Source organism: Balaenoptera ricei, chromosome 13 (genome assembly GCF_028023285.1).
Source record: "Balaenoptera ricei isolate mBalRic1 chromosome 13, mBalRic1.hap2, whole genome shotgun sequence".
NCBI classification, from domain to species: Eukaryota; Metazoa; Chordata; class Mammalia; order Artiodactyla; family Balaenopteridae; genus Balaenoptera; species Balaenoptera ricei.
In genome coordinates this window covers 67487488-67496789 of record NC_082651.1, presented here as the reverse complement: position 1 = coordinate 67496789, position 9302 = coordinate 67487488, and the positions used below count along the sequence as shown (strand labels likewise).

The window sequence follows — 9302 nt, the reverse complement described above, 5'->3', positions numbered from 1 at the left end:
GGCATCCTGCCTCATTGTCACTGGCCCAGCCGCATTTCCAGAAATTCTTTCCTCCAGTTAGAAGAGGAAAGAGAAGCCGGGATAGCCTCTTGGGCTGCCGGGAAAGGGATGGGCAAGTGGGAACCAGGGTTCCCAGAGCTCTCACGGGCCAGGCTGGAGCACTGGGGCCTCTTGCCTGGGCCAAAGGGCCGTTTCAGCCCTGAGACAGAGGCTGGGTCCCAGCCAGAGGTGTCAGAAGAACTGACCAATGGAACCTCAGCTCTCCATGGGCATGCCTGCTGGGCTGTGTTTGTGGCTGCAGAACAGAGGCAGGAAAAAAGAAAGCCTGGAAATCACTGGGCTTCCCACAGGCCTTTTTAGATTCTGGGGTTGGGGGAGATCAAAGCTTATATTCAATCCAGAGTAGTTATTGCCTCCCCTCCCATTTCAGTGTCTAGCCCTATACTAGATCTTGATGGGTAGACAAAGGAAAAATTATTATTATTGTTGTTCTTGTTATTATTCTCCAGCATAGCATTTCCCTAGTGTGTTCTGCTTATAGGAGTAATCCTTAGTAAAGCAGGTAGGTTTATAGAACTCGGCACATCAGCTACCCTCTCAAAGACTCCTACTGCACAATGTGAATACTGAAGTCTCAAAAAAATCCTGAAGAGATCCAATTAACTTTGGTTAATTCAGTGTTTCTCCAGCTTATTTGACCATGGAACACTTTTTTTCATGAAACACCATGAAGCAGAGTTCCCAGAAGCACATTCTGGGGAAAGCTTCATTAAAGCTTCTGATGGGGATGGTTTTCGAACTTTGTTCCAGCCAAGGTGCCCCAAGGGTGATCTAAGGCAAAAGGGGGAAATGAGCCAGCAGGACTCTGGGTCTCCATCCAAACCCAATTCAACCAGCAGGTCCTGTATTCTGCTTGAATTGGTTTTCCAACAATACACTTTTATTTGATGAATGGGCTCTGCTGCTAAAACTAAGTTCGAAACCTACTGTTTTACGGTTCTTCATGAATATAAGAAGAAAGAGAAAGAAATAGGCAAAATTGGTCCGGGGGAGAGGGGAGGGAATCTAGAAATAAAAGTAGTCAGTGAAATTTAAAAAGCAATGGATTAAACAGAACTGGAACAGGGTGTCTAGTGTATAATCTCAGAGTGCCCTGACCAGGTATTTCTAATTCCATTTTAGAAGTGGAGAAAATGGGACATGAGGCATTGAGCTACCTGCCCAGGACTCTAGCCAGATCTCTGACCAGGTATCTTGTCATCCTTCCCAGTACCAGGGGCTGGGAGAAGGGCTCCTATCCTCAGGAAGCTCCCAGTTTCACGAAGGAGGCAAAATTTGCTTACCAAAGAATGGCGAATGGAAGCAGTCTAAAGTCCAGGGCACAAGCCAAGGTCCTGTGGTTAGCACTGAGGTGGTCAGAAGAGAAAGATTTTAGGAGCAAGGGGATCCAGAAGCCTTCTCATTGAGGTCTGGAATTGCACCATGATGGCCCAGAACCTGGCATGATTCTGCTATGTGAAAACTTACGTGTCTTCAATTCTAGAGATTTCTTAGCCATTGTCTCTCTGAAGACTGCCTCTCGTTCTTTCCAACCTCTCTTTCTGAAATTCTGCGTGACATAGGTTGGACCATCTCATTCTATTCTTCACACCTCTCACTCTTCCCTATTTTCCACTTATTTACTTCTTTGTGCTGTATTTTGGGTGAATTCTCAGATCTCCTTTTCCAGCTCTGTTTCTCCCACCGAGTTTGAAATTTCAATGATTATTCTTTTTATTTTAGAAGTTCTACAGTCTGGCTTTTGACACTCAAAATCCAAGAATTCTAGCCTATTCTCTGAGCCAACAAATGCTGGAGCAGTCAAGCTCCCGCTTCCCACCTAGCATCCTGGGACTGACGCTTCCAGCCCCCAGCTGCCTCCCTAGGTCCCCTCCAGTTATCCCAGGGGCCACGCGAGCACTCACATTCTCTACGCGTACCTCAAAACAAACTAACTACAGGAAGTGGGCGAAGCTAGGGAGTACAAGAAAATATTGGGGGAAAAGACTGGCTAATATTTTTAAAAATATTATCTCACCATGTATCCCATCCTATGTGGTAGATACTACTATTGCCATAATTACAATGATCATTATTAGTCTACCCCCTTTCCACCTAACCTTGGGAATGTTTCCCTATTCCTCGCTAAACCTTGGTTTCCTCACCTGAGGCTGCGCTAATCAGCTGCATTTGACACTTGATTCCTTTCTTCATCGGTCCCTGAAGCTCCCATTCCCCATAATCTTTCTCCCTCTCCTTTTCCTGGTCCAGTGAAGGGTCTAGGCTGGCAGAGGCCTGGGTCCTGATAACAGTGGAACAATGACAGCAGAAGCCCCTGAGCGAGGGCGTGGGAACCAGCCGAGGTTATGGGGAGAGGGACAGGAAAAGGGGAGGGGAAACCCAACAGCTGGACAGGCAGACACGTCCGCCCCAGCCTTGCCCTGGAAGCTCTGCTTGGCGGTGGGTGGAAACCAGCCTGTTTCTCTTGGATGGTCCCTCCTGGGCTACTCATTCATTCAACGGCTATTTACTGGACACCTACTAAGTGGCAGGCCCCGTGCCAGGAACAATTTTGCCCCTCGGGACTGTCCCTTCGACTTGGCAAAAATATTCACGACTGTGGCTTCTGGGCTCACACCACAGTCCTGAGTAGCAGGAAGGGCTCCGATGGACAACGCTTTTTGACAAGTCAGAGGCCCAAGAAGGTGCCATGAGTTCTGCAAGTGTGCACAGCAGAGCAGCCTTCACTCCACCTTCTGCCCCCTGGCCTGGGAGAATGAAATCCTCTGGACATCTTGCCTGAGGGCAGCTAAAAGAGATTGATTTACCACATTTTGTGGCCTCCTCTATGCTGGGGGAAACAATTCTTACTGTGAACACTTGTGCTGGGAGCTCCAGCTGTCTGGCAACCTTCTTCCCTACCACATGGTCACTTTCTAAAAACATGTGCCCCAAATCCATCATGGAAATTGCTCGACTTTCCAGTAGAAAGCCATCAGGAACCTTTTCCACCTTTGCCAAAGTGGGGAAACGTTCTGAAAAGTTTGATGAACAATTTTTCTTGGAAATGCCAAGCTGCAAGCTTTTTAATCAGCCTTCACGAGCTGGCAGCCGGATTTCCACTGGATCCAGTCTCTTTCTGCTTGCCTGAACTTCACAGGGTGTGGAAAGCAGACCCCAGAAATTCCTGATTTCTTCTTGGAAGAGCAAGCCCCGTAAAAGACTCAGGGCTTTTTGTTCTCAAGCTCTGATGATACTTCACGTCATCTCCAGGCCCTGCTCAAGGCCAGTGAGTCACAGGGCAAGGACGCCACGGGTCTACCCAGAATGAACACGTCGTGGGTCACACAAACATACGTGATGCACACACGTCCTGCACACTCACCACACCTACTTATTCTGATGTCCACTATATACAACAGGCACGCTGCACACACCCCACACACCACTGACAAAGAACACAAACTACTGCTATGCTCTACAGACACACCTGCTGCATAGAACACACTAAATACACACACACGTTCATGCCACACCTACACTACACGAACATGCCTCGTGCATTAACATGCATTATACACATACAACATATTCACATACATACACAACATTCACAAACACCCACAGATACACATGCATTTCCCAAACACATCCTATTTTCTGATTAAAGTTCTCAAGATTCTAGTTTCCATTTAAACCCAATTATATGACTCATCAACTTCCTTTGGCCTGTCCTTTTCTTTCTTGACAATTTTTATGGATTTTTTTCTGTTTCAGCAAAAAACAAACAAAGCAACAACAACAAGAAAATTTTCCTTCTTATTAGCTATAAATAAATGCAGCTGGGCATACATTTTTCAAAATGCCAGGAAAACAAATAGACCAAGAACTCAGATGTGGGAGCGTTCACCCTCCCTTTTCTTCCGTGTGAAACTGTGCCTATGCCTTTGTTTAGACAAGGCCAAGTGGTGGGTGCTTGGAGACACCTGCTTTCCACCTAGATGTTTGGCCCTGGGGAATACACAGAAGATTTGTCACAAGGACTGGGAGAACCTCTCTTCATAGAAGGTTGGTCCACCCCCTGCCCCTCTGCCCACTGTTAGAACGTAGGGTGTTATGAAGACTGGAGGAAGAAGGCATGTGTACCACCGCCCTCTCAGGAGGCCACAGCAGACATCACTAATGGATCACAGCATCTGTCCCTCCCAGCCTGGACTTGGCATCACAATCCTCCACCTAGCCTTACCAGTTAGTCAGGGCTGGCAGGTGACATGGGAACTATTTGAGATCCCACAGAGCCCAACGCCCTGGGTTTAGGGGTGAGGAAACTGAGGCCCAAAGAGGCGGAGTGCCTTGTGTGAGGTCACACAGCACCATTCAATCTGCTCAGCTCTGTGCTCCACAGGTGTGGCCGGTGCGGGGCAGGGACCTTGCTGGGGGCTGAAGGAGAGGGGCCAGAGGGAGGTGAGGCCAGGCTGGGTCTCCTTAGACACACTGAGCCCCTGTTTCCCTGCTCTAAGCCCTGCCCACCCCTCACTGGGACAAGCTGAGGGCCCCTGCTCTTGGATACAGTGCCCCTGGCCCTCCATCCCTGGGCCTCTGACCTTTAAGGTCAAGGCAGGGAGTAGGGAGCCTTTCAGGTGTTCGTGGATGTCATCCCCCCGCAGTGCTCTTCCCTCCTCCCCGAAGCCTTTCTGACCCCACCAGTTCTCACCAAGTGTCTCTCCCCAGAATCGCCGCCCTTCACAAAGAGATGTTTGTCCATACACTGGCGCCTATTGGCCTCTTAGCTGGGCACCAGGTTTGGTCCCTCTGCTAAGCCGGAAGTGCCCCTTCTGAGTGCCACAGCTTTGCCACTGCGGTGCCTCTGCCCTTTCCACCTTCCCCTGCTTCCCACCCACCCTTTAACACCCGTCACAGATGTCACCCTGCCTTCCCCAAAGCACATACGGGCCTCGCTCAAAATCACCAAAACTGTGTTCCTGGGCTTTTCTCACAGCCCTGATCAGGTTGCCTGCTGTTGTCACGAGAGTGAATGAATGGTGTCTGGGTTCCGTCCCCTCGATGCAGTGATTTTGGACCTGCAGTAGCTACAGTACTCCTCTCCAAGGGGCAATCCCCTCCCTCCAGAGACGACTGCCAGGCAACTCAGGACTAGTGTGGGAACTTCTGCTCGTCCTCACTGAAAGCTCCCTGGCCAGGCCCCTGCTCCTGGCGCATGGTAGGTGCTGGGGCGTATCTGCGGACGCGGCGCCATGGGATGCATATGTTACAGGGCCCTGCCCTCCAGGGGTCCCTGGCCAGCCGCACTGCCCCGGACTAGGCTCCAGGCTGGACACAGGAGGGCTCCTGTCGACTGGTTGCCCGGCCTCCAGGCACTTCCTCTCAGGGCAGTCGGTCGCTCTGGGCAACAGCTGCATCGGGCAGCACTAATGGGGGACACTGGAGGGGCAGCTTCTCCTCCTGGGCGGCCCTGTCACAGGGCCAGCTGGACACGGTGCCCCACCTGTGCTGCCATTCCAGCCTGGGGTGGGCCTTGCGGCTGCCAGGGACATTCTTTCCCTGGGGGCAAGATACAGCTGCTTCGAGAGTGGCAGGGGGAGAGTGTGAGCCTCAGCATTTGAGTCACGTCACACCCAGACAGACAGATGCTGACAGAGGCAGATGTGCCATCACATGTGCTCATCACACACCCACACGGATACCCTCACCCAATTACAAACCGCACAGGGCACAGTCACCTCCCCCAGGAGTTTGGGCAAAACCAACACTGAGAGAGGCTAAAATGGTTTCAGACAATGAAGGAAGAAAATAGAGCAACCAAAGGCAGAAGAGGAAAAACTCTGCCTTTACCAGTGGGAAAAGCCTCAGATCCTATTGCATCCAGCCCAGCTCAAAGCCGGGACTTTAAGGACTGTCTCTATTGTCTCTACCCCAGAGCCCAAAGCCCGGAGCTTGGCCTAGCTAGCCTCACCAGCAGCCCTACGAAGCACATGGCGGAAAAATGTTGGAGTGGGACCCAGGAGGTCTGGGTCTCCAGGCTCAGCCTGGACCAGCTGGGCGACCTCGGATGAGTCCCTTGACGTTTCCGCTTCCTGGTCTCTGTGCAAAGGGCAGCTCCGATGTCCTTTCAGCTTGGAAATTTTGTAAAAGGCGGAGGGGGCAGGGTGAGACGAGGGGGCAGTGCGGGGTGAGAACTTAGAAAGGGAAACCCTCTGTCAAGTCTGGGAATATGGAGCACATCCTAGGTTGCCCCTGGAAATCTTCTTAGAGAAAGAAGAGAGCAGGCCCTCCCGCCACTGGGTTGAGAGGCCACTTCCTATGGCAAGCCTTCTCCACCTCCACACTCACAAGCCCATCCTGGGTGAGCCGCCCCATCAGTGCCCTCAGCAGGCATGCCCCCGTCTGAGAACCAGACTCTGTGACAATGATTCGGTGAGATAATATGGAAAAGGGCTTAGGTGTGCACCCGGCACAGTAACGTTGGCACCCTCATAGGTGATTCCTTACACCTATTAGTGAACGGCTCTCTTGTATTTCCAGGGACTTGTCTGTCCCATCCAAGGCTATTTCCTGAGGTGAGGACAGCAGCTGTTTTGTCCATTGCTCTACCTTAAATGCCGCAGTGCTGGGCACACAGTAGGTAGTAGACTGAACTTCCTGTTGGGGGCTGGCCTGGAGACGTGCTTTGGGGGAGGGGTCCTGAGGGAGGCTTCCAGGCTGCTGGGCCTCTTCCTTTGCAAGCCCCTTCTGTGCATGGCTTCTTATCTGGGGTGCCCCCTTCTCACCACTCACCACTCCCTGTTGCATTCCTTGTGGACAAGTCACGGATGATGGGACCACTGCAGATCCCCCCTCTCCTAGACCAGTCTTCCCATGAGCAAGTCAGGGGTGGTGGGACCACTCCAGGCCCCGTCTCCTGGACCAGTCTCCCTGGGGCCCTGAGTATGGTTTAGGCTCGTGCTTAGGTTCCAGAGACCCTTCTGGTATGCTTGGCCCTACAGGGGCCTCGACCTGAGTGAATTACTTGATGGGCACTGTCCTCTCTGTCAGGACCCAACCACATCTGGATGAGGCTCGGCTACACAGGCGGAATCATTGCAGAGCCAGGACCAGTGTGGAGGCAGCAGAGTGGCACCGGTGGCCACCATTCCCACACCAGAGGGGGGAGATGAGCTCCCACCCTCAGGGAGGGTCCAGTTGGCTCCATGTTTCTACCCTGGGGGACTCGATGCTGTAGTGCGGGAAATGATAACAGGATAACGATGATCTAGGAGCAGCTTGTGAACATCTGTTTGCTGTTGCTTTGTTTTCTGAATATTTCCTCTATCCAGGCTCTCCCTATACTACTTATTTTACAAACATGATCTCCTGTATCATCAGAACAACTCTGTGTTAGAGACACTGTCTTCCTCAGTGTTTCAAAGACCAATTCACCAAGGCTCATAAAGCTTAAACCCCATGCCTGAGGCCACACAGTAAGTGATGTACTTGGGACATGAACCCAGGACCACCTGACATGAAAGTCTGTTCTGTGCCTCCTCCACCCCAGCAATGACAATCCTACTTTAGAGGTGTCGGGATTCTTTGGCAATTTATTAACACGTCTTCAATCGTTTGCTCCCTTGATTCTGCCAGCCACCCAGCATGATGTGCATTATTATTCCCATTTTACAGGTGATGTAACTGAGACTCAGAGAGGACAAGTGATCATCCCAAGGTCACCCTTCCAGGAAGTGGCAGCATCAGGACCAGGGCCCCAGCCTGAGTTTAAGTCACACACTTCTTCCTGCTGCCAAGATTCTCATCCACAGAAGAGAGAACAAGAGGTTTCCCTGCTGGGGGCTTCCCCAGTGGCGCCGTGGTTAAGAATCTGCCTGCCAATGCAGGGGACACGGGTTTGAGCCCTGGCCCGGAAGATTCCACATGCCACGGAGCAACTAAGCTCGTGCGCCACAACTACTGAGCCTGCACTCTAGAGCTTGCGAGCCACAACTACTGAAGCCCGTGCGCCCTAGAGCCTGTGTGCTGCAACTACTGAGTCCACGTGCTGCAACTACTGAAGCCCGTGTGCTGCAACTACTGAAGCCCGTGTGTCTAGAGCCTTTGCTCTGCAACAAGAGAAGCCACCGCATTGAGAAGCCCGAGCACTGCAATGAAGAGTGCCTTGTGACCGCCTGGGGGGGTGGGATGGGGAGGGTGGGAGGGAGGGAGATGCGGGAGGGAGGAGATATGGGGACGTGTGTATATGTGTAGCTGATTCACTTTGTTATAAAGCAGAAACTAACATGCCATTGTGAAGCAATTATACTTCAATAAAGATGTTAAAAAAAAAAAAAAAAAAAGAGTATCCCCTGCTCGCCGCAACTAGAGAAAGCCCGCGCACAGACATGGAGACCCAATGCAGCCAAAAAAAAAAAAAAAAAAAGAGGTTTCCCTGCTAGAACTGGCAGGAGGAGGATGAGGAAGAGAAGGAGGAGGAAGAAAGAGAAGGAAAAAAATACTCCAAATTTCTTCATCTGTTTCCATTTTATATAATTTACAGATACTCCTTCTTTATCATGGCCCACTAGACACAGGATATATTTTCAGTCCTTCAAAATGTGGTACTGAGAGCTATAAAATTTGGTTTCCTCATCAATGTAAAATTGAGATGGGCTTCCCTGATGGTCCAGTGGTTAAGACTCTGCTCTTCCACTGCAGGGGGCGCGGGTTCGATCCCTGATCTGGTTGGGGAACTTCCACATGCCACAAGGTGCGGCCAAAAAAAAAAAAAAAATTGAGTTATTTCTTATGTCTATACCATGCTTCCTATGCACTTTGAATCCTTTTCAAAAACTATTATTCAGTAGAACCCCCACGTTTTATGTTCGCTTAAAATGAGATCCACTAGTCTTTCACCAAGGAAGAGTTTATGAGTGAAGCCCCAAAGGTCCACAGAATTTTACAACCTGCTTTTTATATTTAATATATTTTAAACATAATTCCAGATTAATCAACATAGATTTACATTATTTTCTTTCTTTTTTGGTAAAATATTTTTTTAAATTTCAATATAAGTGTACATTAGCTACAGTGAAATGCAAAGTTATTCGGTTTGATAAGATTTTACATATGTATCACTCATTTAACCATGACCCAGATGAAGGTATAGAACATTTCTAACACTCCAGAAGGTTCCCTCAACTCTTTCCTAGTCAATACCTCCCCAGCCCCATAGGCAACTATTCTGACCTCTAACATTTTAGATAGTTTTGCCTGTT

The 9302-nt window shown here is 50.1% G+C and overlaps 1 long non-coding RNA gene across 1 annotated transcript; it reads left to right on the top strand.

Moving 5' to 3' along the window:
• Positions 1-3976: 3976 nt before the first annotated feature.
• LOC132377306 (uncharacterized) lies at positions 3977-8212 on the top strand. Its single transcript, XR_009506600.1, has 3 exons — positions 3977-4107; positions 5039-5260; positions 7717-8212. It is a non-coding gene; the product is annotated as an uncharacterized LOC132377306 (long non-coding RNA).
• The last annotated feature ends 1090 nt before the right edge of the window (positions 8213-9302 follow it).